Source organism: Adiantum capillus-veneris, chromosome 2, assembly GCF_014529385.1.
Source record: "Adiantum capillus-veneris isolate H3 chromosome 2, ASM1452938v2, whole genome shotgun sequence".
Taxonomy (NCBI): Eukaryota; Viridiplantae; Streptophyta; class Polypodiopsida; order Polypodiales; family Pteridaceae; genus Adiantum; species Adiantum capillus-veneris.
In genome coordinates, this window is record NC_140932.1 from 92,830,816 (window position 1) to 92,858,442 (window position 27,627).

The window sequence follows — 27,627 nt, forward strand, 5'->3', positions numbered from 1 at the left end:
CCATTCCACGTCCTCCTCTTCCATTAGGTTGTCCTCACCCATAGACATTTAGAGGTATGGCATTGGCGCTGGTTGCTTGAGTCTTTTTGGGACATTTAGATCGGTAATGCCCGAATTCGTTGCACTCATAACAACGTACATTTGGAAATTCCATAACTGCAGTAGTTGCTACTATTGGGCGCTGTTCGTATGCTTGGTTGGTTGGTCTATTATTCCAAACATTTGTCCTTGCCCTTTTCGCCAAATGATTCCTCCTATTTTGATTGACCTTCTGAATTTCCATAGCTAAGGGTTTAGCTCTTAGCAAGGCATCTTGAAGAGTTGTTGGTCTGACAGCTTCTAGCCGATTGTTCAAGGGGTTGATGAACCCTTGGCAGAACCGTGCTACTTGCTGATCCAGGGTCATTCTAGGAGCATATCTTTGAAGAGTAACAAACTTTGAGTAATACTCCTCGACTGAAGAAGTTGATTGACGAAGGAAAAAGAGCTCGTTCATCCTCAAGGTTTTATAAGCGGGTGGTAAGTAACGCCCCATCACTGCAGCCTTGATGTCTTCCCACGACTGAGAAGATCCCTTGATGTTCAGATCTTTGCAATGCTGTTTCCACCAAATCTTGGCATCGCCAGAGAGGCAGAACATTGCGAGCATGGTCTGGTTCTTGGGTTGAGTCCCTGCAGCCTCAAAATAATCATCCATTGCTTCCATCCACACTTCTGCATCTCTTTCCACATTAGCTCCCTCGCCCTTAAAGGTCGGAGGTTGGGCTTGTTTAAGGAGGAGCTTCTTTTCTTGTGTTGTCGAATAGAGAGCGACAGGTGGTGCCTACACGGTTTACACGGAATTTGATATGATTGCTAGAGTTCAAGATTTAAATAAACATGAGACTTTAGTAAAATCCAAGTTCCAAATCACCGAGAGACAAAAACTCTTCCTTTATTGATAGAAATTTTTATTACAATCGTAACCTTTTGAGGTTTAGGATAACTTTTGATCAATTTATTACATAGCATTCTGGGATATCTATATGATACGTTTGGCAGGCTGTCCTGGGATATAATGATACAGACGACGTTTATGTGTTGTCACATTCTTACAATCCTCTATTTCTCCTGAGAAATAGTCCCTATACATATCCTTAAGTGGGTAGTAAATTATGGTGTTCATACTCTTGGATAAGTGTCTTGGAACACCAAAATTTCTAACTCTATTTGTTGGAATTACATCAATGACCTTGTCCCAAAGCCACTCATTGAGGGTTTGCTCGGTGCTGTCAGAAGTAGCAACAGTGACGCCCGAATGTGAAGGCAACAAGTAGTATAACTGCACTACTCTCAATTCTTCTCCCCAACGGATTTTCTTTAAGTCGGTAGCCAGGCATCCTAACTTTCAAGCGTTGATGTAGTAAATCCCTCCTTCGTGGGTCCAGTCGATCTCCCATCCTTTATCAATGCGAGTGGAGTGCGGTGTATTGACCTTTAGCAGCATCTCCATCACGTCTCGCCGAAAACAATAATTTGGGGAACGACTTGCTTGCTCGTAAATAAGCTTAAAGACTTGAAACTTTTGGTATTCAAGTGTGAGATCTTCCTGCAACACCAATGCAAGGAGTTCGGATTAGCTACCTAGATTTCCTTAGTTCTGAAATTTTCAAACAGTACAAATTTTAGTTCCCAGTCTATCCTAACCTTGCTCGGATACCAGGTGTGAGGTCCCCACCCCATCATCTCAAACGACGGTTCTGATGGTAAACCTGGTGGCCACTAGATCTATAGCTGAAGCAAACTAAGTGGTTTAAGGAATCAACTAGTGGACAAGCTCTCATCACCAAGTGAATTGAGTCGAGCCTACTAGCAACGAGATCTAGTTCCACCCCGTAGGTAAAAGCGTGTCTAATCAATTATCGGTCCTAAGACTCACCTTCCAGAAGGAGAAAAGTCTTGAGTTCCTTTTTCCCCATTGCTTTCAGAGGCACATACACTTGGGACTTCACTCCTTTTGGTGCAATGAGCAATTCTAACGTCATTTATCGTACTATGGGGACAGAGAGTTCCAGATCAATCGGGACCACCCTTCTCATAGGCATTGGCAACCCAAGGAAAGCCCCCACTTTCCACCCCCATACTCACACTTTGTCTTGTGTGTCCTAATTACTAACATATTTGTTGTTCAACATATATATTCATTGATTAATTCCGATTCACAGGTTGTGCTAAGACAACCCTTCAAACAGTTTTTCAAAGCGGCACCAAAACAATCTTTCTAGTAAAAATTCACTCAATAACTCATTTCATTTAAACTTCCAATGTCCTAGAGGCACAAAATCCCCCAGCGAGTGTTAACTCCACCGGTTGTCACCTAGTTGCCCATACAACTAGATTTTTCCACCACATAAAAAGCACGACATGGAAATCCCACCGCAAAGAATGCAAGTCGTGGGTATCCACGGCAAAGAACGCAAGACGTGGATCAAAGCCCTAAGCTAGGTAATCCTAGCTACTGCGAGAACCTCGCGAGCTGCCTCCTGTGATCAAGAGGGGGATCAGGACTAAATCAACATTGGAATTAAAAATGAACTGGCCGAGTTAATTTAACCCTAGCAAACGGTCTTTCCTACTTCAGACAGTTTATTCCAAAAACATTCTTTCCTACTTGAATTTAAATACACTAATTAAAATGCCGTGGTCTCCATTGGATTACCAACATGTTTGGGGTAATGATATTTTTCTATCTTACCGAAATGCAATGTATTTAAATTTTTCTTGAATTAAAATTTAGGTCTACCTCGATGATTTCCTCCTCATTGCTTCACTAGATGTTTAGCTCGGCAATTGGAAAATTCAGTTTCCTGTGATTACTTGCTTAATTAGAGTAATTGAATGATGAATTTGCTATACTAATTGCTTCTCTAAGATGAACAAAAAAGTACAGAATTAAATTGTGCACATCCAGAAGAATTTCCTTTTCTATAATGACAATAATTAAGAGGGTGATTAATTTCTCTAATTTACACATTAATCTCTTGTAGTTCAATACTTTTTAATTAAATTCATTCCTGATGCAATGACCGATTGAAGTCGTTCAAAATTGCTACTTTGCTAAAGATTTAACTTATTTCCATCAGTCATGCATTGATCTAATTAGCTGGCAATTTACTATTATTAATCATGGATGGACTTGCAGCATTGCACAAGAAGGTTAAGGGTTAGGGCAAAAGCAGACGTGTCACCATCAATTAGCCTCCTACCGATGTCGTTTCCCCTCGCACGACCAAGGGACATCAAAGCCCAAATACTGCTCAAGATAAACTTCAACAAGATAAGAAGAGAGGACGACCAGTCATCAGCAATTTTTCAAAGTTCTCGAAGGAGTTTCAAAGAAAAAGAAGCGAGCATGATGGTGGTGGGTCAGATTATGAGCAAGGTGATGATGTTCATAAATGACGTGCTAGGTGGGGTGTCCTCTACACCACACATAGCCTGAATTCCTCAAGCATCATCTCAAAGGAGGGGTTATTCTATAGTTGTAAGGGGCACCACCTAGCATAAGTGCGGCTAGGACACGGACATGATGACCTAGGGTGGCAGGAGTGAGATGCAACAAGGGAAGAATCATCCCATAGATATGGGGAGAACAAAGCTAAAGAGAGAATGGACTCAAAGATCATGATAAAATTGCACACTTTATTGATGGTGATGATACTTACAAACGGTGCTCTTGGCTGATAACCAGCCTTGCTCCTGACACTGGGGGTACATGATGGAATGCAAGTTCCATATGGTGCATGGCGAACCTTGGAGGTAGAGGTGTTATCACGTTAGCGGAAGGTTAGTTTAGGGAAACATCAAAATGGTGCATCTATTGGCGACATGGATCACTAGCGTCGAGAGTGGCCTGAGGTAGCCTGGTGTCAGTGCACTCAATCCTAGTGTGGTCATGCTGCGTTGTGGGGTGATAATGAGTGCTTTATGTGCATGGGATGATCATGACTAGTAAATCAACCCTAGTGTGGGTGGAGATTGGTGGCGGTGGTGATGTTGCCAATGCTAAAACACCCATGCTTGCAGCAAACATGACACCGTGGCCTCCCTAGCTTGGTGAGGTGCATTATGTGCTTAGTGGTGTATGGAATATAGAGTGCATGGAGCCTGGGTGGTGCCTTCAGTGTGTTATCCCTTTTGTGCTTAGTGGAGGCCTAAGACTATATTAGGTAAAGTGGGAAAATCCCAATTCCTAGGTTGGACAATTTTCAACATATCACGTATAAAGTAATGAGATCTTTGTCAAAGACGTCAACTTGCTTAAGGTCTCATTCCAATTTATGCACGTAGAGTACACATTGATAACAAAATTGGACATGAAATTTCATGGTTTTAGTCAATTGAACCATTAAGGTACTAGTGCATTCCAGTTATTATCGTTGTGTATGCCTTATTGTCCTACCTATGATTTATCTAAAGGTAAAGTTTCAAGGCCCACCACTTATCCAAGCTAATTTAAAAATGAGTACCTAAACTTATTCAAGGTTCACCACTTGTCCAAGCTAGGACCCAAATTGAGGAAAACAACCTACTTTTCTATGACATTCAAACTCATCCAAGCAAAGTTCACGACTAATCTAGGATTTTTTCATTTGAGGCATGAAGCATACATAAAACATGTATCATATGATTGGTTGCATCATAAGAGGGTTGGTTTCATGGTGCACTTATCTAAGCTAGGCTCCCTTGGAGGAATATATATCCCACCACTTGTCCAAGCTAGGTTCCCTTAACCTATGGAGGAATACAAACAAAGTCAACTTCTTGTCCAAGCTACACTCAAAGTGATATGTTAAAATGAGTACTTATATATATTTCTAAGTTTCTCTCTATTGAAATAAATAAGGTTTCTAGTGAGAAAAACCCCATTCCCAAGACTAATGACCACTTTCAATTTTTATGAATATAGCCAATTTGACCATTAACAAACAAAAAAATTGAATTTTATTTAAGTTATCACTTTCACTTTACTTTTTTAGATATTTCTTGAGCTACATCAAGAAGTGTCAAGATCACATATATTACATTCTATAATACCATGTGACACGCCACTTTATGCACATAGATGTATTGTTTTGAACATATTCATGAGGATAAGACATTTAGGTATTCATCTACACTTATGTTAAGTCATCCTAATTTTATACATTTCATAACAAAGGGGTTTTTAAATCCACCACTTGGCCATTCTAAACTATTCAATCAATTTCATGCTATTTGTGTTAATGCTATTCTATGTGTATTTACAAGAAAAAAGGAGTTTTTATAAAGAAAATTTCAATATATTTGCAACTAGAACAAATGTACAGCTCTTGTGTTTATTACATTGTTCTTATCATTAAACATATTTGGAAAAAACAAGTCGTAAGGAAGAAGAAATATACTAATGTCAATAATGGATTTTAGGATAAAGAGTTGCGATTTTGACATTACGTTCTAAATGAATGGGTTATACTGCATATTTTTCAAATTTGATTGATGTAGATAAGAATTTTTTTATTTGTGCATGAATACATGCATATGAATTCCCATGCCAATATCACAACAACATGGCATATTCTTGTATGATTCTCCATGCTAATATGACAACAACATTGTTCAATGAATTTTTTTTTATTGAATGAGTATTAAAAAAGAGGTCTTCTATTGATACAGCTTAAATTAAGTACAAAATAATATTAACCACCCATTGACCCAGCATAAGAATTCGTACTCATGTTTTGAAGAAAAAAATAATTTGTTCATGTTGTACTTGTGTCTTAAAGCAAAAAGAGTTCTCTTGACTAAATACATTTATACATTGTAAACAAAAATAGTGATCACATGCCAAAATAAAAATACAAAGAAAAATTTATATCCTTAAATTAGAATTCACTCCATTAAGAAAGAAGTCCCCTTTCACTAGGGTGAACTTTGTGGAAACACCCAAGTTACAACAAGGCTTAAATAATTATAGTGGATCCATTTACACAAGATATGAACACAATATAGATAATTCTCTACTCAAAGCAACAAGAAAAAGAGCACCCCTAAGAAGGATGCACTCCATTAATAAAGAGTCCCCCAAATTTTAAGCTGCACTCTATGTGAAACACATTAGATTGAATAGAAGTCCCCTTACAATAGGGTACACTTCAAGTAGAAAAAAATAATGTGATAAATGGCTGGAGGAAAGATAAATTTACAATTTATATTCACCTTGAATAAAAATTTACAATGAACCAGTTCTAATTGATATGTGGTTTTGTGTAAAATTGATATCTCTGTCACTACATTCTTGCCAAACAACTTCAACATGTGACTCTCAACACTTTCTTCTTTACAAGTAGACATTCATGACATAAGTTGTCTCAGGATCCTCTACCTTGTTCACAATTGTATTGGAAGTATAACTCCTCTTGTTTCTTGCACACAACCATCCCACTAACCATGGAGCTATTGTGCCTTCTAAGAATCATTGAAGTTGTTCAGGTGTTTGTCTCCAATATTTTGGAAATATGAGATAAGTTCCCAGCATATTCAGCATCACTCTATATGGAGTATCATCAAAAATTAATGTGTTGCTAGCATGTAGATCCTCAAACATCCCCCAAACCGAAGTCAAATTCTTATGATAAGCTCTTTTATATCCAATCATGATATTTGGATTTTGACAATGCTTATTGCTCATAAATATCTTGAACTTTGAACAATGCCTAGGAAAGCACATCTCAAGTATATGTTGAGCTTTGGTTAGGTTATAGCAACTCCATATCCAAGGTTCAAAATAATCAAAACAAAAGTCCAAGAAAACTTCTGCATCACGGTGCACCACATGATAAACTTCATCTTTGTCAAGCACAATTCGCATGTGCTCGGCCCATGATGGAACAATATCATCGTGTTGCATTTCAACTGAATGAAGTAGTAAACCCTATATATCTAAGATAAGAACCCTTGGTTGTTGCTTCAAGGTAAGTAGTAACTGAGTAGAGGGTGGTTGATGGCTTTGATGAGGCCCCATAAAAGGTTGAATAGAAGAATTTTCTCTTTCAAATGAATTATTCCACTCTAAAAACAGCATATTTCTTTCTTTTGGCTTTGAAAAGAAACACGAAACATTTAGTTGCTATTCATTTTTAAACCTTAAGGATGGTTTTAGCATTCAACATTTGATCACTATAGACATCCAAAAAACTCTTAAATTGGTATCACAATACTAAAAAACCATGTGATTATAAAAGTAGGGAAATTTGTCAATACATAAGTAAACTTTAAAGTTCTCCAAGTCAATTGATACAATTGGTCTAAAAACCAATGGTGAAGTACGATTAGGTGACAATTGGTTTAAAAACCAATGGTTTAATATCAAGAAAAAAACTCAAACACAGAGAATAATCTTTGTGTGAATTGTTTCAAAATCGCAAAGACACAAAATTTTGCAAAGTAACCCCTGGTTTTTCTTAGAGGTGTCTTCTTTCATCTAAATAAAATGGTCCAAATTCCCTATGAAATACTCCTTCAAAGAATAATCTGGATGAAATCTGCAAGAAACCATGATGAAGTGAGTGTTTTGAATCAAAATACAAATATCATTTGCAAAAGTATTTATTGAAAATTCAACATGATTTCTAGTGAGTAGTACCTTAGTGTTTGAGAAGATTGTGCTCATTTAGTAGCTTCTTCACAAAAGCCTTAGTTGTTACAGCCTTCAATGATGGTGTGGCACAACCCAACTTCCTTGCTAAGGATGTTAATTGTGCTCCCCATCATATCAATATTGGTTTTTTCTTTTGCCATTATTTCTACTATTTTGTTCCTTCTAATCTCCTTTTCCCTGCTTGGATTAGTTGACTCCTCCTACTTGCCAAAAAGGTCTTCTAGCTTCTCAAACATTGGTATCTTATTTGAGGTTATCTCCTTTTGCGACCATCTGGAGTTTTGATCTCTCCAATAGTCCATGAGAACTTTGTATTCATTGTCATTGGAAATTGAGTCTTGTCCATAACAATTAGACTCAATAAACTCACGCACATCTTTGCTCTCGTCAAGTTGCAACAAGTATGGGAGAAACTCTTCGACAAGAACATTATTGACTATATTTTCTTCATCAAGCTTTGAATGAAATGTAATTATTTGTAGGCGAGACACAAAATTTGTATGGAGAGTCATCAACAAGAATTGTTCTGCGTGGATCACATTCAAAGCATGCAGATATTTTTTCCAATGGCTTAAACATAGTTGGAACTTGAGGATTGTCTGTTCTAAAAATTTGCACGCCTTTGGGAACATACCAAGATTCTTGAGACCAAACCACAAAAAATGGCAATATCTCCTCTGCAATGCTTTGAAGTGTTCTTAACATTCAGTAAACATTAGCTTCTCTAGCTGCTGACCAAATCCCAACATTGAATCTCTTCAATATGGTCTTTAAAAAGTGTACGCACCCTGGTCGTAACACAATATGCCTTCGTGAATCATATTGAATATATTCATGAATAGATGATGGTTGTTGACCATCTTATCATTATATATAGTTTGTGCAATGAAGGATGCATCCTAAATAAAATCAAAGACGTTCTAACAATGTTTTGAATGGTGGTGTGCATCCTATATATTGAATCAAAACAAGTTGTGGAAGACTAGTACTCATCTTAGATCCACCACTTCGCCAATCTAGAAATCATGGAAGAGTAGATACTAGCTCAATCAAAGATTCAATCATAGTTGTTGAAGTGTCCATCCATCCAAGGTCCACCACTTGGCCAACCTTAATGGCTTCTGTCAAAGTGAGTGTATTCTAAATCCACCACAAACATTTTTCACCACTTATCACATCTTTGATCCACAATAAGTGACTATTTTAAACAACTTATAGAAGCTTTGTTGCATTTTAGATCTACCACTTGTCCATTCTAAAAAGTTATAGAACACATATTGTTTCTTAGATGCATCACTTGGATATTTGATGTTCAATTTCTTGTTGAATAGTAGGGGAAATCTTAATCCACCACCAAGCCACTTTAAGCAAGGTGTGAGAAGGAAAAGTGCATCTTGTATTTAGTACTTTCCCTTTTGAAACAAATTAAGGAAGGTTTGGTGCATCCAAGTTCCATCACAAGACCATTCTAAACATGGTGGTGTAAGAGAAAAAATGCATCATGGATCCACTACCTTTCCATTTTACTTGTTCAAGCCAAGATCTATTGAGTTATAGAGGACCATAAGATCCACCACTTGTATAATGTATGCCCTATTGAAACATACAGAGCCATAAAATCTTGTGAAATTCTATGGATATCACTTTAGGAACAGATTTCTTTATGAAATCAAGTATTCATTTCATAACATGGTAATCCCATCACAACTCGTGGCATTTATCATGATACATACTCAGTAATGAGTCAATTTTAAATAGATTTTTAATAACTTTCATATAAGGGACTTTATCATGAGATTTGAGTGTTGTCATGTGAATTCATATTTTGCAAGAAGATCTTCACCACTTTCTATGTGGTGTAGGGTTTCAATACAAACATAGCCACATTTATTCAAGCTAATTTGTGTTGTGGTGGCTTTATGCCAAGGTGGAAAATTGGTATCAAAAGTATAACGTACATTTGGGTTCATACTTAGACCATGAGTACTATTTATATATCCTGCCAAATTTTCATCTTCTACGTCACCAACAATATATATCTCATCATCCACACAATTGACATTTGGATCCTCCAGAAGTGAGTACCTAGGTGCCCTTGGAGATATCTTGAAGAACTTCTTCCAGGTACCATGTAAATACTTATTACCACCATAATGGAGAATAGTCATACCCTTTTGAAGATGTGTATACACAAAAATCCCATAGCCAGCTCCTTGTGTATTTGAAGCTTGTACTTCAAGATAATACCACTTATCTCAAAGAATTTATCCTTTGGAATGAAACATTTTTGTTTACCAAGAGGATCATCATGCCACACATCATGTGAAAGACATTTTCTTTTAATATCTCTTATCATTTTTGAGTTTGCAATAAAAAAATGTTTAACATATTTTGGTTAAAAAATGTCAAACGTTGTAGATTATATGTTTTGGTTAAGTTTTTTATGTGATGAAGTATCAATTCAACATAGTAAAGAATCAATTTTTTGTATACCAATTTACATTGAAATGTTTTTTAGTAGATATTTTACTTCAAATGATTGATGTAATAAGTAATGATATATCCTACAATTTTATACTATTAAGAAAAGGTTCACTGCATGATACCTTTGAGCAAAAATAAATTCAAAGATCTTAAATCAATCATTAATATACTTGACAATATACATGAAGAAACTATCATTACATGTTTAAAAAAAGATATCAAACTTATTTCAGAATAAAAAGCTTAATTACATGACAAGTGGGTATAGAAGCTTAGCTCATACTTGCTTCAAGGTTCAAAAAGTCCGTAACTGATATGGGTGTCTCACTTGTTGATGCTCTTACCGTATTTGATACTCCATGGTCATCAATGGGCTGATCTAATTGATCACTTTGAAGTTTTGCCCATTTTTGACATTGTCATGCTGATTTGCAAAGCTCAAAAGTCTTGTTTTAAGCTTTTGTTGGTCGTCAATATTGTCCACAAGGCATCACACTTTCCTTTTCTGCTTGAGTCCCAACTCTATTATGTAGCCATCACTGAACATGTCAATAAGCTTGAAATCTTGTTTGCAATACTTTTGAATGCATTGCTTGATTGTCAGCTCCTTCTTGAGTTGTAGAAACTCGACATCTGACAATTCACTCACACTTCCAAAATCTAGATCAAGGTATCCTGCATCCAGTATTATGGATTGTGTCCCTGGATTTGAAGAACTAATAAGTCCCTCAAAGGCATCTCCCTTGCTCAAGAACACAAGTGTGGTGAAAATTTCTATAGCACCAGTAAATTCCAAATGCTTCACATTGTGCAATGCCCCAACAAATTGTATTTTGACCATGTTTGTCATACTTTGCAAAGCAAACTATAACTGCACATAGTGTTTATTATTCAAAAAAGAAAGGATCGCACATTGTGGTTCTGTTGATCAGAGTAAGTGACCATATAAGCTTGTTTGGTGATGAATGGTGCACCAACAGAGATCCTTATCATTTTGAGAAATGCCTTCAAAACCAAAACAAATTAAATCTAAGAATTTAAGATGTTTTCTCATTATATAACCATGAGGGAGAAAAATAATTAAAACTTACATCCCAAGGTGTGTGAGATTCTGCACCTTTCTTTTCACCAATGTTTGGACGTGATGGGCATTTTTGAAATATCCACTGACTGCAAAGATGCTTGAGAATGTCATTGTAAGGTTGCTTAACATATAGCGCCTTGGCCTCCTCATTTTCTATGGTGAGGTTGCTTAACATACAGCGCCTTGGCCTCCTCATTTGCTATGGTTGATATGGCTATTGCAACTTGTGGGGATGGATCTACAATAATCCGGGCCTTTCTATTCTCATAAACTTGTATTAGATCCTGGGAGTCACATCCTTTTTCATTTCTTGAAATATTAACATTTTGGCTGCATATATTGAGTGTTGTCCATCAATGATCCAAAACTTGTATTCAACAAGTCTTTCTTTTTCTACCTCAGTACGTGTCATTGGAACTCTAGACTTTTGGCCACAATTCTTTACAGAAATTAGATAAGCACATGATGAAGGCCGATTTTCACTTGCTCCAAAGAAGAGCATACAATTTTTTGCTTGATCAGGCTTTAAGTGACGACAATCATATTGATCAGGAGCAAGAAAACAATTAATGACGGGAATCTCGTACTCATTATACTTGAAAGGAAAGTATGCCGAATTCCTTTCCATGCCTCTTGTAGCACTCTTCTTTGCTTTTTGGACCGCATTCTCTAAGCGATCAGGCTCCACAAACCTTAATAAGGATTGATTTCTTGTGTCCTTTGATCTCAATATAGCCTTATCTACATCTGCAACACCAGCTATTGTAACACTCCTTGCCTTTTTGGTTGTGGTCTTCTTATTTGATTTCTTATTCTTCACTTGCTTGCCTTATAAAGCAATAATAATTGCATCTTGTAGCCTATCTGCAGTGATATCAAATAAATCTTCATTAACATCCCAACCTCGTGAAAAGATTGTCTCTTCCTTGTCTTTGATCATTTTTTCAACGACATAGGAATTTGCCAATAGTTGGTACTCAGTATTTCCAGGTATCCCAATGTTAATGCACTCAATTTCAGGATGTCCTTCAACTATTGAAACACTTGCAGAGACTACCTTCCCTAGATCATCAAATATATTTTCATCTTCGTCACTAGCCACAAAGACATGCACTTTATGAAATTGTACACCTTTCACTCCATAAACGTGTAAGTACCACTTTCTTTTATCATCACTTTCAAAGTCAACATTAATAGAAACCGTCATATTTTTGTTTTGAACCATCTTTTCTCTGAAATCAAATAAAACACAAATAACTATTTAGAATCTATAATGACACATTGATTGTAATAATGCTTTGAAAGTGTATAAAACTTAAATTGACACATAACATTTTAATTACACTCTTCAAGACTTTTAGATCCTAAAATCAAATATAACATTGACACATAACATTTTAATTACACTCTTCAAGACTTTTAGATTCTAAAATCAAATATTTATCCAATTTAGACATTTGATAGCCAAAGTAGGTGTATCCTAGATCCCATAAGTCAGCTAGAATAATATTTTCAAGGTAGGTTATCTTGAATCCTTTAACTTAAATCATTTGAAATACATTTTCAAGATTGTATCCATCTTAGATCCACTACTAGTCCATTCTAACCAAGCCTTGAAGGTGGGTGCATCAAAGATCCACCACTTTGCCATTTTAAGCAAGTCTTTGAAAGATGGGTACAATTATTGGTGTATCTTAGATCCATCACATTGAATTTTCAAATAAAGTATGTAGTATAGGTAGATACTAGATTCACTATTTGGCCATTCTAGTCAATTCTTGGAAGGTGGGTGCATCCAAGATCCACCACTTGGCCATTCTAACTAGGTCTTCCAAGGTGGATGCACTGGTTGGTTTCTCCTACATCCACCAACTTCTAAGGTGTGCAATATGCACACCTTAGATCCACCACCTGACCATTTTAACCAATTCTTGAAGGTGGCTCCAATTCAGACCCACCAATTGGCCATTCTAAGCATGTCTTGCAAGGTGGACGCAATGGTTGGTTTCTCCTACATCCACCAACTTCCTATTCTAAACAAAGTGTTTGCAATATGTAGATCTTAGATCCACCACTTGGCCATTCTAACCAAATATTGAAGGTGGCTGCAATTCAAATCCACCACTTGGCCATTCTAACCAAATATTGAAGGTGGCTGCAATTCAAATCCACCACTTGGCCATCATAATACTTGTAACTTTACACAATGTTTGTGGGATGAGTAGTTCCTTGATCCACCACTTGGCCATTTAGACCAAGAATTGGAAATTAGGTGCATCAAAGATTCACCACTTGGCCATTATAATGAAGCCTTGAAATGTGGATCCAATTGTTGGTGTCTCTTAGATCCACCACCTTGCCGTCTCAAATTAAGTGTGTGAAATAGGTAGACCTTAGATTCTCTAGTGGGCCATTCTAACCAACTCCTAGAGGGTGAATGCATCCAAGATCCAACAGTAGGCCACCATTCAAGAAAAGTTTTGGTGGAAGGTGGGTGCAATGGTTGGTGTCTTGTAAATCCTCCAATTTACAACTTTCAACAAAGTGCGTAAGAAAGGTAGACCTTAGATCCTTAACCATTCTAGCCAATTCCTAAAGGTGGGTGCATCCAAAGATCCACCACTTGGCCATTCTAACCAGATTTTCCAAGGTGGATGCAATGGTTGGTTTCTCCTACATCCACCAACTTCCTATTTTTCAAGGTGAGTGCATCCAAGATCCACCAATTGGTCATTCTAACCAGGTTTTCCAAGGTGGATACAATGTTTGGTGTCTCCTACATCCACCAACTTCTTATTTTAAACAACATGTGTGAAATATGAAAACCTTAGATCCACCATCTGGCCATTCTAACCAAGCCTTGAAGGTGGCTGCAATATAGATCCACCACTTGGACATTCTAACCAACTTTTGCAAGGTGGATGCAATGGTTGGTTTCCCCTACGTCCATTATCTATCAATCTTAACTAGTATTTATAAAAAATAGAGACCATAGATCCACCACTTGGCCATTCTAACCAAGTGTTGGTAGGTGGGTGTAAACCGTAGATTCATCACTTGGCCATTCTAACCATGTCTTAAAGTTAGGTGCATTCAACACTTGGCCATCATAAAACTTGTAATTTTACACAATGTTTGTGGGATGAGTAGGTCTTATATCCATCACTTGGCGATTTAGACTAAGGATAAGATCCACCACTTGGCCATTATAACGAAGGCTTGAAATGTGGATCCAATTGTTGGTGTCTCTTAGATCCACCACCTTGCAATCTCAAATAAAGTGTGTGAAATAGGTAGATCTTAGATTCCCCAGTGGGCCATTCTAACCAAATCCTAGAGGGTGAATGCATCAAAGATCCAAACAGTTGTCCACCATTCAATCCAAGTTTTGGAAGGTGGGTGAAATGGTTGGTGTCTTGTAAATCCTCCAATTTACAACTTTCAACAAAGTATGTAAGAAAGGTAGACCTTAGATCCATAGCCATTCTAGACAATTTCTAAAGGTGGGTGCATCCATAGATCCACCACTTGGCCATTCTAACTAGATTGTTCAAGGTGGATACAATGTAGGTTTCTCCTACATCCACCATCTTCCTATTTTTCAAGGTGCGTGCATCCAAGATCCACCACTTTGCCATTCTAACTAGATTTTCCAAGTTGGATGCAATGGTTGGTGTCTCCTACATCCACAACTTCTTATTTTAAACAACTTGTGTGCAATATGTAGACCTTAGATCCACTACCTGGCCATTCTAATTTGAAGGTGGCCGCAATTTAGATCCACCACTTGGCCATTCTAACCAACCTATTCAAGGTGCATTCAACACTTGGCCATCATAGCACTTGTAATTTTACACAATATTTGTGGGAAAAGTAGATCCTTAGCTGGTGTGTCCTAGATCCACCACTTGGCCATTCTAACCATGTCTTAAAGTTTTGACCATTTATATTCTAAGAATTGGGAAGTAGGTGCATCAAAGATCCACCATTTAGCTATTATAATGAAGGCTTGAGATGTGGATCCAATTGTTGTTGTCTCATAGATCCACCACTTGGCCATTCTAACCATGTCTTAAAGTTAGATACATTCAACACTTGGCCATCATAACACTTATAATTTTACACAATGTTTGTGGAATGAGTAGATCCTAGATCCACCACTTGGCCATTCTAGCCAGATTTTTCAAGGTGGATGCAATGGTTGGTTTCTCCTACATCCACCAACTTCCTATTTTTCAAAGTGAGTGCATCCAAGATCCACCACTTGGCCATTCTAACCAGATTTTCCAAGTTGGATGCAATGGTTGGTGTCTCCTACATCCACCAACTTCTTATTTTAAACAACCTGTGTGCAGTATTTAGACCTTAGATCAATCACTTGGCCATTATAACCAATGCTTGAAGGTGGACGCACTTCAGATCCACCACTTGGTCATTCTAACCAACCTGTTCAAGGTGCATTCAACACTTGGCTATCATAAAACTTGTAATTTTACACAATGTTTGTGGGATGAGTAGATCCTACATCCACCACTTGGACATATAGACTAAGAATTGGGAAGTAGGTGCATCAAAGATCCACCACTTGGCCATTATAACAAATGATTGAATTGTGGACCCAATTGTTGGTGTCTCCTAGATCCACCACTTGGACATTCTAACCATGTCTTAAAGTTAGGTGCATTCAACTCTTGGCCATCATAACACTTGTTATTTTACACAATTTTTGTGGGATGAGTAGATCCTAGATCCACTAGTTCGTCATTTAGACTAAGAATTGGGAAGTAGATGCATCCTAGATCCACTAGGTGGCCATTATAATGAAGGCTTGAAATGTGGATCCAATTGTTGGTGTCTCCTAGATCAACCACTTGGCCATTGTAACCATGTCTTAAAGTTAGGTGTATTTAAAAATTGGCCATCATAACACTTGTAATTTTACATAATTTTTGTCAGATGAGTAGATCCTAGATCCACCACTAAGCCATTTGGACTAAGAATTGGGAAGTAGGTCCATCAAAGATCCACCACTTGGCCATTCTAACCATGTCTTAACATTAGGTGCATTCAATACTTGGCCATTATAGCACTTGTAATTTTACACAATGTTTGTGGGATGAGTAGATCCTAGATCCACCACTTGGCCATTTAGAGTAAGCATTGATGGGTAGGTGCATCAAAGATCGACCATTTGGCCATTATGACAAAGGCTTGAAATGTGGATTCAATTGTTGGTTTCTTAAATGGTAGGTACAATAGTTGGTGTCTTGTAAATCCTCCAATTTATAACTTTTAACAAAGTGTGTAAGAAAGGTATACCTTAGATCCTTAGCCATTCTAGCCAATTACTAAAGGTGAGTGCATCTGTTGGACGGATCCGCCGCGATGGACGTCAGCACAGCGAGAACTCACCTAACAAGATTTGCAGCTAAGGACAAAGCTCGACCCGCAGGCGCGTGGAAGCAAGCATAAGGTGTCAACCTACACTCGACCGACTCCTAACTAATTCCTACAGAGGTCTCTACCCAATGTCTAAGTCACAGCCTTCAAGAGTGCATAAGAGGAAACTTCCTACAACGCTTTCTAGAGCCGAACACCAATCAAACAATCTCGAAACACCACAGAACTTGAAGGAGACCCTACTAACACCAATAGGTTGCTCTCCCTAAGGTCTATGAACCAAAACTCCAACCCAAAACACCCGGTGCAAAATCACGTAGGATGTCTGGCCAAAATTTTTAGGTCTTCGTTTCCAAAATCTAAAGTGCCTAATGTGTAGCTCTACTCAATGTGAACGCGTGGATATACTGCAATGCAAAATCGGACAATGTATGCTCATTGAATCACCAGATGAAGCTCGTAGATGGAGCTCGCAAAACCGGGCTGTACGCGCACAATGTAGTTATCAGCGCGTAGCTCTCATCGGGGGCAACATGTTGCATCTCTTCGCACTCGATTTCGACCACCGGTGCACACATAGCGTCAAGATGAAGCTCACACTCTCACTCATACACAGTACGCTCACTCACAGACTTCAAAAACTTTTTTAAAATGACAAAAGGTTTTTCATTAAGGTCAAAAAGTGGTATAAATACCTTACAATTCTCAAACCCTAAAGTTCCAAATCAACCATCTACTCAATCTAACTATCAAAATTTGGATACAATCTGGAAACTTCTGTAAGCCCCAATATTTACAAGGTGAAATGTCGAGTTCTCTCAATAAATGAATAATTACAAAAAATGATAATCTGCCGGGTAGTCAGTTTTTGTAGGATGTGTCTAGCTTCTAACACTCCCCCCCTCCTTGCTCATGTCATCCCAAACATGGCGGTGAGCTGCTTCTTCATCTTATGGTTTCGCGCATCTTGAGCATCAACTCGTATCTTGCATGTAAATCCAGCAGTGTTGGGCCAAATATATCAGTGTTGATGGTGAAGAAGCCGATGTAGAACGCTTCTTCAAAGGCCTGGAGGTGATAGGATGGCAGAAACATTATCCTTTGATACAATGCATGTATCACCTCCTTGGAAGGCCGACCAGACAGATCATATGCACATCTGTAAGTATCTTGAAAGAAGAAGATATTGTCTGTCACTAGGCCCGGTTTGAACGTCTCGAAAACGCCAAAAGGGTTTTGCAGATCTTCCTCATCATCATGCAAGAAAGGTCGAGCGAGCCAGTGAACAATTTTATGGTGCCCGTTAGGGTTTTCACCATGTATTGAACACTTATTCTCTCGCATGCCTTCCAGCCTGGCAGCTTCGGATAGTTCAGCCAAGTGGATTGACTTCTTTGTAGTATCTCATGGGCCTTCCACGTCTATATCCTTGGTAGAGGACAGAAGATTAGATTATCTCTGATGAGTTTGGGTGCCTCTACCAGATGGATTAGGTATTGTGGGTACTTCGTCAGCCATGCTTTTCTCTACCTGGGATGGGAGTCGACTATTAACTTGGCCCCTTCAGGCTGGAAGATATCTGTTGTGTAGAGTGGCACTGTTGGCTCTTCTCTAATCCTCTTGTTGATGGTGGCGGCTTCATAGTTTAGCAAAGGATATGGGAGAGAGGGCTGTAGCCATTCACGTCGGAGGTTGCTGGCGTCGATCTTCTGAATGGTCATGGATTTAAAAACCCTCTGCTCTCATTCCAAGGCTTCCTTGGCTGTTTCTCTGATTTCTGCCTCTATGGACTTGCCCATCTTCTCTTCCTCTTCTTGTGTCAGATCTTGCGGCTCTTGAGAGGGTCCTACTAGGATTTCCTCTTGCATGGGTGTGTCCACAGAATCTGCCACATTCTCTAGGTATATGCCTTCCATGGTTGTCGGCCCTGTGCCCGCCTGCTCTTCTGTATGTTGTCCTCTCAGCTCTTCTATCTGCTTTAGGAGTGTTTGTTTCTTTGCTTCAGTTTCTTCTCCCATGTTCACGAGGAGGTCATTCAATTCGGCGTTTACCTTCTCCGCCTCCTCGAGCTTTCTCTTGATAATTTCTAGCTCATCTTGCATTGCTTTTTGCTCTTCTTCCATGCGTGTTTGCATAACCACGGACCCTTCCGCCATCATCAACCTTTGCTTTTTCTCTAAGGTCAACTCTTTCTGAAGCTCTTTCATCTGTTCTTCATAGATCTAGATTTCTGTAGTGGTGTGAGTCGAGCTAGTAGCTCTAACTCTGGCAGGAGATGCCTGTAGCTGCTGGATGGTTTGATCTTTAACTTTAAGCTGGTCCTTGAGCTCAAGGACCTCATCCTGGCTAGCCTCCTGGTCTATTTCTACCTTTTCTTTGGCATTTCTCATGGCCTCAACTTCCTTGGACTCCTCAGCAAGTTGTAGGGTTAGGTTATCCCTTTCCCTCTCTGCATCTGTCAATGACTTGCTGAGTTGTCTATACTCCTCTTTGGCTCCTTGCAGTCTTTGGGATGCTGCCTGATTTTCTCTTTCCATTTCTTGGCATCTTTGCAATGCCTTTGCCAGACTGGCTTGCAACTCTGCTTCTCTCTCTATCTGCCTTTGGCTTTGCTTTTGTAAAGTGTCAACTTCCAGCTTTATCTGCACTTCAATGGCTTTGAGAGTTGTCATTTCACTTTTTGAGGCCATTGACTGGGCTCTTATCTCGGTTAGCTTGGTCATCACCACATCCCAATCATTGGTGGACGGGTGCAGGTCCACTGTATCAGTGGCCATCTCCTTTAGCTCTACTAACCGTATGCTTTGCATTTTCTCTTTGTTCCCCGTGCTTGCCAAGTCGAATGCGACTGTGGCAGCCTCTTATTTTGTGTATCCGGCAGCTAGCAGGTCTAGAAATGTGTTGTATGAGTCATTTGGCTTCTGGTTACCCACTTTTAGGCTTAGCCTTTTCCTTTGGTTCCTGCTCCTAGCTTTGCTCTTGCTTGGAATCTTCTTGTTCTTCTGGTTTGTCTTGCTCCTCTTTGTTTTCTTGTGGAGGGTTACGAGGAGGTGGTGAAGGCGGTGGGCTGGACCCAGGGCTAGCCGATGGAGTTGTCGGCTTTTTCTTGAAATCTCTGTCCACCTTGGTCTTTCTTTCTCTCTCTTGGCCTTCCTGCTCTTCTAGCAGTTTCTGTCGGACTTGCTCCACTTCCTCTTCTGTAAAGGGCACATGTGGGATATTCTCTGCTGTGGCATCAAGAATCTCAAAATTCTTAATGTAGTCATCGAATCTGTCTCTGTGCACCCTTTGGGATGATCTCGACATTGCTTCTAGAGACGGCTTCCATAGCTCGTCTAAATCTCCTTTGAGGGCTCTTTCTACCCTGAAGCTTTCCATTAGCCGCTCTAGACGTGCCGCTTTCTGTGATTTCGTCTCTTTTGTTGGCACTTGGGCAGATTCTTTCTTTCCTTTCTTTTGCTCTGTCTGCTCTTCTTGCATGGTTTCTAACCGGCGTTTCAAACGGGTTGCCACCCTTGGTGCTTTTGGCTGCTCATCTTCCTTATCTTCTTTGAGCCTCAGTCAGTCGTTTTGTGATGGAGGGTCGGGCCATCTTCCCTTGGCGTGCAATGCCCCATAAATCACCTTCGTGATTAGCTCACCCGGCACGATGTATGTGGGGTTCTTGTTGCCCATCTTCACAAAATTATCATGTACATAAGCTGCATAATTGATGATCTTCGGCTTGCTTTTGTGCATTGCCCATGTGAATGTTGTGGAAATTGCTGCAGGCGGCATCCTGTACTTTTGTGGCCGCTTTGTACACATATGGAAATATTGATTGTACATCTGGCTCATGATTGCCACTTTGGGGTTGGCAATATCTTCAAAGGTATAGTTGGCTTTCTTTTCAGTGTACACCTTTACTTGGTCTCTTCTTTTGGTTACACTATCGCCCTTGTTGGAGAGGTCTAGTGTAGCTGCCACTACTCTTTCTGTGATTAGAATCTCAGTGCCTGGCTTGCCCTGCAGATCTGTAACTCGGGCCACTCCATCTTCTTTTATTGTTGTCACAAATTCCCATACTCTTTTTATGTCAATACCTGCCGGCACCGCTTCAAAGTAATTGTGGAGATCAATCTTCTCCAGATACTCTGCCATCTTGCTTCTGACAAACTCATTGAGTTCCCGCGGTAGCATTGGTAGCTCTATTGCATTTCCTTCGGTGTCTTTGAACACGCCTTGGTAAATCTTTAGATCATTGGACTCCAGCAGAACTTCTTGGATCCATGTGCTTGTTGGCTTAAGAGTTCCTTCTGGTATGACGAAGGGCTCTGCCTCTTCCAGGTAATCTTTTATGGTCATTCTTTTCTTCTTTGCCGGTGACTTTGCGGCTGCCATAGATCCTGTTGCACTTAGTAGTCCGAAGTTAGCGTTTTTTCCATATCAGCTATGAGAAACTGAGTTTTATCTATCCAAATGAATTGAAAATTGAAAATAAAGCTTAAAAGGAACTTGTGAAACTATGCATGTGCTCACTGTGCAATTCTGGCCAAAAATTTTCATTTAGACATCCTATGCGTAGGATGTCTTTTTCATCAGAATTGGGTGATACTTGACATGCTGGTAGTCCTTGGCCTGTGGAACATGGCTATGTGCTTGGATTTGGATTTGGGCATCAAAAAGTGAATTTTTGGGCTGATTCAGGCTTTAGGTCACAAATTGGGTAGAAAGTCCATAACAGGTAGCAAGTGATGTCCAAATGGGTTGAAAATTGATATATGGGCTCATTGCACCATGGTATTGGCTCCCATGATGTCACTCTTTGCACAGAAGGTCAAAAATATGCTGGAGACATCCTACGTGTAGGATGTCTATTTCGTCAAAATGGCTTGGGATTTGTTTTGTGGGTAGTCCTTGGCATATGGAACATGTCCATGCTCTTGGATTTTGATTTGGACAAGAATTGATGCTGGTAAGAGCCTGTGTAGTGTTTTTGGGCTCAAAAAGTGTATCTTGAAGGTGTTGGGGTCAAAAATGATTAGAATGGATTTAGACTTGGTATATGGGCTCTTGAAGATGATGTGATTAGATCTGGAATGGACAAACACCCTCTGTAGGCCAAAAATGTCAAATAGACATCCTACGCGTAGGATGTCTACTTCATCAATTGTTGCTTGTGACGAGACAAATTGGTTGGTTATGTGCTTGTGAATGTGTTGTGCAAGTTTCAAGTGATTTGGACAAGTTTTGGTAGGTCTATGGCCCATTATTGCCTCTATAGCCTAACTTTGCGTTTTTTCATGCATATGAGGTCAATTTTGGTCCAAATGTGATGAAACTTGGTGGCTAGCATGTAAAGGTCATTCAAAAAATGTGTGTGTGATGAGAAATGTTGGGATCTGTGCCTAGAAATGTCCTTGAGACATCCTACCTGTAGGATGTCTCCTGATGATTTTTTTCGTGGAATCTATCACTAGTGCCTGCCCTTAGTCCCCCTGAGTCCCTTTTTAGCCTAATTTCAACAAAAAAGTCAAATGGATAGAAAGTAACTCCCTATGTGAATTTCAAAGCCTCGGAGCCATTTTTGACTTTTGAAGTGCTTTTTGGCGATGAAATTTCTTGATGTTGGTCTCCATAGCTTCCTGATCCCTTGGGGATCCTCGCCGTATGGTTTCTGTCGACTTTGGCTTCACCGGAGCTCCATTTGGCAATTTGTCGCTCTAGAAGCACCCGTGGTTGTGTTTACAAATCTTCGATGATTTGTGGTGGTCTACCACCATAGGACTTGGTTGTTGATGGTCTAGGAAAGCCGCTCGTGAAGTTTGGTGGCAAACGGACATGCGGTTTGGCCGCGAGAGCTATTTGACGCTTTGTGTGTCTAATGCCGTTTCTGAAGTTGAGTGCCGCTTTGGGTCACCTTTTGGTCATGTGGGCTACATAGACTTGTCGAGCATGTCAAGATGCTCCTACCCATCAATTTTGGTAGCATTTGGGCGCCTTTTCGCCGATTTCCCATTTGGTGGCCTCTTGCGGGATTCTAGGAATTAGGGTTTTTCCCGATGGTTTTCTATTGCCTTTGGACATCCAAGACTGGTCTCCTATGCTAGGGTAAGCTGCCAATGAAATCTCGTTGCTTTTGGGTTAGCCGTTAGGTGGCCGCTTCTACTTGTAGGTCTCTACTGACCGCTTTGTGTGTGAACCCTACGCTAGTTTTCGCGACAAAACGACAAACATGCGCCAAAAGCTCAAGGTGGTGAGCCTACCTCTCATGTCTAAAGCCCGTCAGGTAGTCGTGCGCGTCGTAGAAGCTACTGGAAGTTCCGCTCCCTCTAGGTGGCAGAAGCTCTCTCTCAAATGTCAATAGTGAAAATGAGGTGAAAATTTCTTATAATGGAGGTCCCCGAACCACTTTTCATGAAATTTGACATGTGTTCCCAACTTCTTGTGAGATGCGGTTTAGGCTCAAAAATTTCTTGATTTGGACTCCATTTGCCCTGTTTACCAGAAGTTTGGCATTTCGGTCAAAATCTGGCTAAAACACGCTTTCCGCTCCAATCTCATAATTGCACCCCCACTGTACCATAGGTTTTCCTATAGTCACTGATCATCCCCATATTTTTTTATTTTTTATTTTCACCTGCTTTTTGTATTTTTGAAGTTTTTCTGCCAAAAATTAGCAAAATTAAAAGAAAAATAGCAAATCAAACCTAGAAAATCCCCAAAAATCATAATAAATCAAAAACATCACCGCAAAACATTATATACACTAACATGAAATTTTTATGGCTGGATTTCTCCGTTTTACCGATATTCTGTCCGAAAAATGGCTATTTCTACTTATATACACACACCTAGGGGCTTGATTCGGCGTTTGGCCCCATATACCTATAGATACATGCTGTATAAGGGCATATGTACTTGGGTTAGTCCATAAAATTTTACAATCAAACAACAACCCTTGAAATAGTCGAAAATCATGCCCTTTTTGCTTTTTCTTCTATTGGTTCCACATTTGAGAATGCCTCCCCCCCTCCTAGCCGGAGTCCTCCCAGACGACAAGGGATCGCCTCGGAGTATGTGTCGTACATAGGTTGAAAAATTTGTGCTAATGCTTGGCCGATTAATGTGGCCCTAATTTATGCATACTCGGTCAATGCATGGAAAAATTAATGTTGTGCAAGTGTGCGCTCCTTGCCGCACTGTCGAAGCAAGGGACTTGCCAATACACCGTGTGCGAGCCACAAACGGCTCCAAGCACACAACAAGCCTAAACTAGCAAGCTCAAGAGAGCAAAGGGTGTGTCACTCACCGCTCTACGCTCGCCTTCGTGGTGGATTCCTCGCCGCGATGAAGAAGAAGCTGCAGTCATGCCGCGCTCAACCGCCTCGCCGCCGTCGTGCCTTCGTAATGCTCGATCGCACACACACTCTCCCTCTCTCTCTCTCTCTCACACACACACACACACACACGAGGAGGTGAAGAAGAAGAAGATGGAGATGGAGATGGAGCAAGAGCACTCTTCTATTGCACAAATGAGAGAATGAGTAAAAATTAGGTTTAGTTGGCTTTTATAGGAGCTCACCCCATTCACACTTGGGCGCCCATGCTTAGCCAACTAACCCTAGCATGTTCGTGTTAGAGTGCGTCTCTCATCGGCGATCACTCTACCTTTCCCTATTGGGCCGACAAGCCCGGTGCCTGACTCTAAATAAATAATATGGTTACAATGTCCGTTGTAGGCGATAGGGTGTCCGTGAGCCACGAGGGTTAACATTGCCCCCCTTCCTGATGTAGATTCCGTCCTCGGAAGCTATTGAGTTGAAGCTTGGTATGTCCATGTTGTAGAGCATCTAGATTTGAATCTGCAAGGCAAAGTCACTGTTTTAGCAAGCGGAATTATATTGCCATAAATCATGAGGGGAATGTAAAGTACATGTGGAAATGAGTAATTGCAAGACTTATGAAATGCTAGACTGCCATTAAGGACAAATAAATTGCACTTTGAGTAGATTAATTAATCAAGAGTTTTGAGCTTATGGGTGAGTCTATCAATTAGTTAGCTATGACTAAGGTTAAAACAACTACTCTAGTACTAGCTAAGCTAAGAAGATTATCTAAATGCAAGATTCCCTAATTATGCTTTTCAGCTTTGATTAGCCAACTCGCTCTCACAACTGCAAACAAAAGCTTGAAATGTTAACTGTAAGCTCAATGGAAGTCTTTTAATTTTTCTTTATCTTTTTTTAATACTTTTTTACTTTGGGTCACAATCATGTGACGTGTGTGCTTATTTTGTATGTCCGGGGTTTTTTTGCTTCTCAAGGAAAAGCGCCCACACTGGGAACCTCTAGGGCTCTAGTACCATAGACAATACATGTGAGTGAAGTACCAATTCAAGCCAGGATTTCTCTTCCAGCATAAGATTTTTCATTTGTGGCACTTATGGTTTTTTTTTTTTTTTTTTTTTTGCTTCCATTTCCTTGGTATTCGCACTAGTGTTTTTTGTTGTTTGAGTGAGCAAGCCTTTCTCTGCCTAAAACATTCCTAAGGTCTCAAATACTCGGATAATTTTATTAGCTAGGCCTAGTGGTCAAGTAAATGAGTTAACCTAAAGTCACGGTCTCCTAATCTCCAGGCTCATCCATAAGATTAAACTGGAGTTCAATCAACTTAAGCAAAGACAAATTTATACATCTATAATGGTAGATAACAATCATAACTATTGCACTCAAACAAAGAATGAAAAATCATTATTAGCAATTACACATATCCACCAACATGAATCATGGAAAGTAGTACACCTGGAGGTATGGAGTGGCTCATTTCGTTGAAGCAGATGTCCTCAGCCATGTGGATGGAGATCCATATAAGTCCTACCTAACACATCCAAAAACAGGCACTATACCTCTAGGAGGCATGTCAGTGTGAAAAATTAAAACTCCTAAAAAACAAACTCAAAACACAATCTAGACCCCTAACCTACCTATCTGTCACCCCTTTTAGAATCAAGGAAAGAGGATATTATATAAACCGGGTGGCCACCCTAAGGCTAGGCCTCTATCCTCATCATCTAGATAAATAAAATCGTTTTTCGTGAGGCCATAGTCTTCCTCGGTCTCTATTAGTTCCTCTTCATCATCCTCTTGTGCAAGCATGCTAATCAAGAACCTCGTGATGCGTGGATACTCATCTTGTGCAAAAGAATAAGCATGTGCCATTGGAGACACATTCGCTACTGGGTAGGGATCACTAGTTAGCCATAGATGTATCAGCCATTCTAACTCCTCAAAATTTCTCTCACATGCAAGGCTCTCTATCAAATCCCATTCGCAAGAAAGTATAGGGTAGCATACGTAGAACACTTGAGGAAAAGACAAAGGGTACCTTTCATCAAAAATAGAAGTGCATGCCTCTGGTGAAGTAGCCATTTCTGACAAGACAGATAGATTTGGTTAGGCCTTTAAAACATAAGAGTTGTTTTTGTGTGTTGCTTGAATTGACACGGTGAATTTGGACTTATATGTAAGATCTGATAGGGTGCTCTCTCATTGCTAGGCGCTCTTGCTCTTTACTATTTTTGTTTTTTTGTGAGTATAAGGCTATATATATACATTCCCTAAGATTGGAATTGAGAGGTCAGGGAGGAAGGTTGAGAGGGGAGCGAGTGAATGATTGATGCTAGCAAACACTCCCCCCTTCCTTGGGTAGATCATACCTTTTGGAATGAGGTCGTCACCTTTTGAAACCAATTGTTCCAAGTTGTTATGGGTGAAGGTTTTAACCAATAGTTTTCGACCGCCCTATGCGTTTCATCTAGTTGCAAGGGTGGTAAGGTACTCTCCCATGATTTTATTTGCAACGTTGTTGTAGGTGGTGAACTTACCCCGGGAGGTGCAAACTCTTTCGCGCTTGTATGGATATGTACAGTGGTAGGTGGAGGTTGTGTCGAAGCTTCTATTTGCGTATAGGAACTACATGAAGAGCAAGAATCTTCATTTGATTTCCCTGTTCCTGAGCTAGGTGGAACAAATCGTTCTTTCTTTGGTACCCAAACTAGCTCTAGAACAGGTGTGTAACATTCCATGATTTTTTCCTTTCCGTGATTTTCAATTTGTTTTGGAGCCATAGGATTGGGTTTACATGGGCCAGGTGACAGGTAAGAGTACACTTTACGTTTGGGCACCCAGATTTGATCATTTCCTTCATAGTATCCTTGGGCTTCCAATAGTCGTTTAGGAATCCAACGCAGCGTTCCTTTACATTTCTTGGAGTGAGTGGTACGGTTCTTACTAGGTTTCCGTTTTTTTGCATCAACCATGCTCACTACAGAGGTTTTAGGGACCCACTTGTATGTTTTCTCTGTTATATTAGGATGGTTCTTGTGTGTCTCAAGCTTTCTTTCAACTACATCAGTTGAATCTCTAGAGAGTTGGGCTATGGGGACGTATGGTTCAACCTCCTGGACATGCAATGTCTTGGGTTTTATTTCCTTGGGCAATATCTCAGGGACTATGGCTTGAGTGGTAGGGCTAAGAGTTGGTTTTTGCGTTGTAACACCCCCAGTCCCCCAATCAATAGTGCATTTGGTGGCTATCATCCACGTGCGGCCTAGGTTTATATTACCCTCCATAGTTCCAGTAGGCATGACCAAAAAGTCTTGAGCTACAACCCCATTGTCATAACTGACAGAAGTGTGCCAGATTCCAAAAACCGTAGTTTTTTTCTTGTTGACACCCTTGACTTGGATAATACTCTCAGATAGAGGTGGCTTCCCTAACTGACACCACACCCCATAGGATAGCAGATTATATTTAGCACCCGTGTCCAATAAGGCGTTATATAGCACTTTTCCATAGGCACTATTTAACTCAATGGGGTATCGTAGAGGTGTGTCAGAGTCCAACCCATCCTCTTCGATTTCCACGTGGAATGCATTTGTGACCCCAAGGTTAGCCTCTCGTTTTTGTCTTATACGTTGTTGTCGCTCCTTAGCCTCAGC

At 39.8% G+C, this 27,627-nt stretch overlaps 1 pseudogene; it reads right to left on the minus strand.

Moving 5' to 3' along the window:
• Positions 1-10,434: 10,434 nt before the first annotated feature.
• Positions 10,435-11,012, minus strand: LOC147463188 (uncharacterized; annotated as a pseudogene).
• Between the last annotated feature and the right edge of the window lie 16,615 nt (positions 11,013-27,627).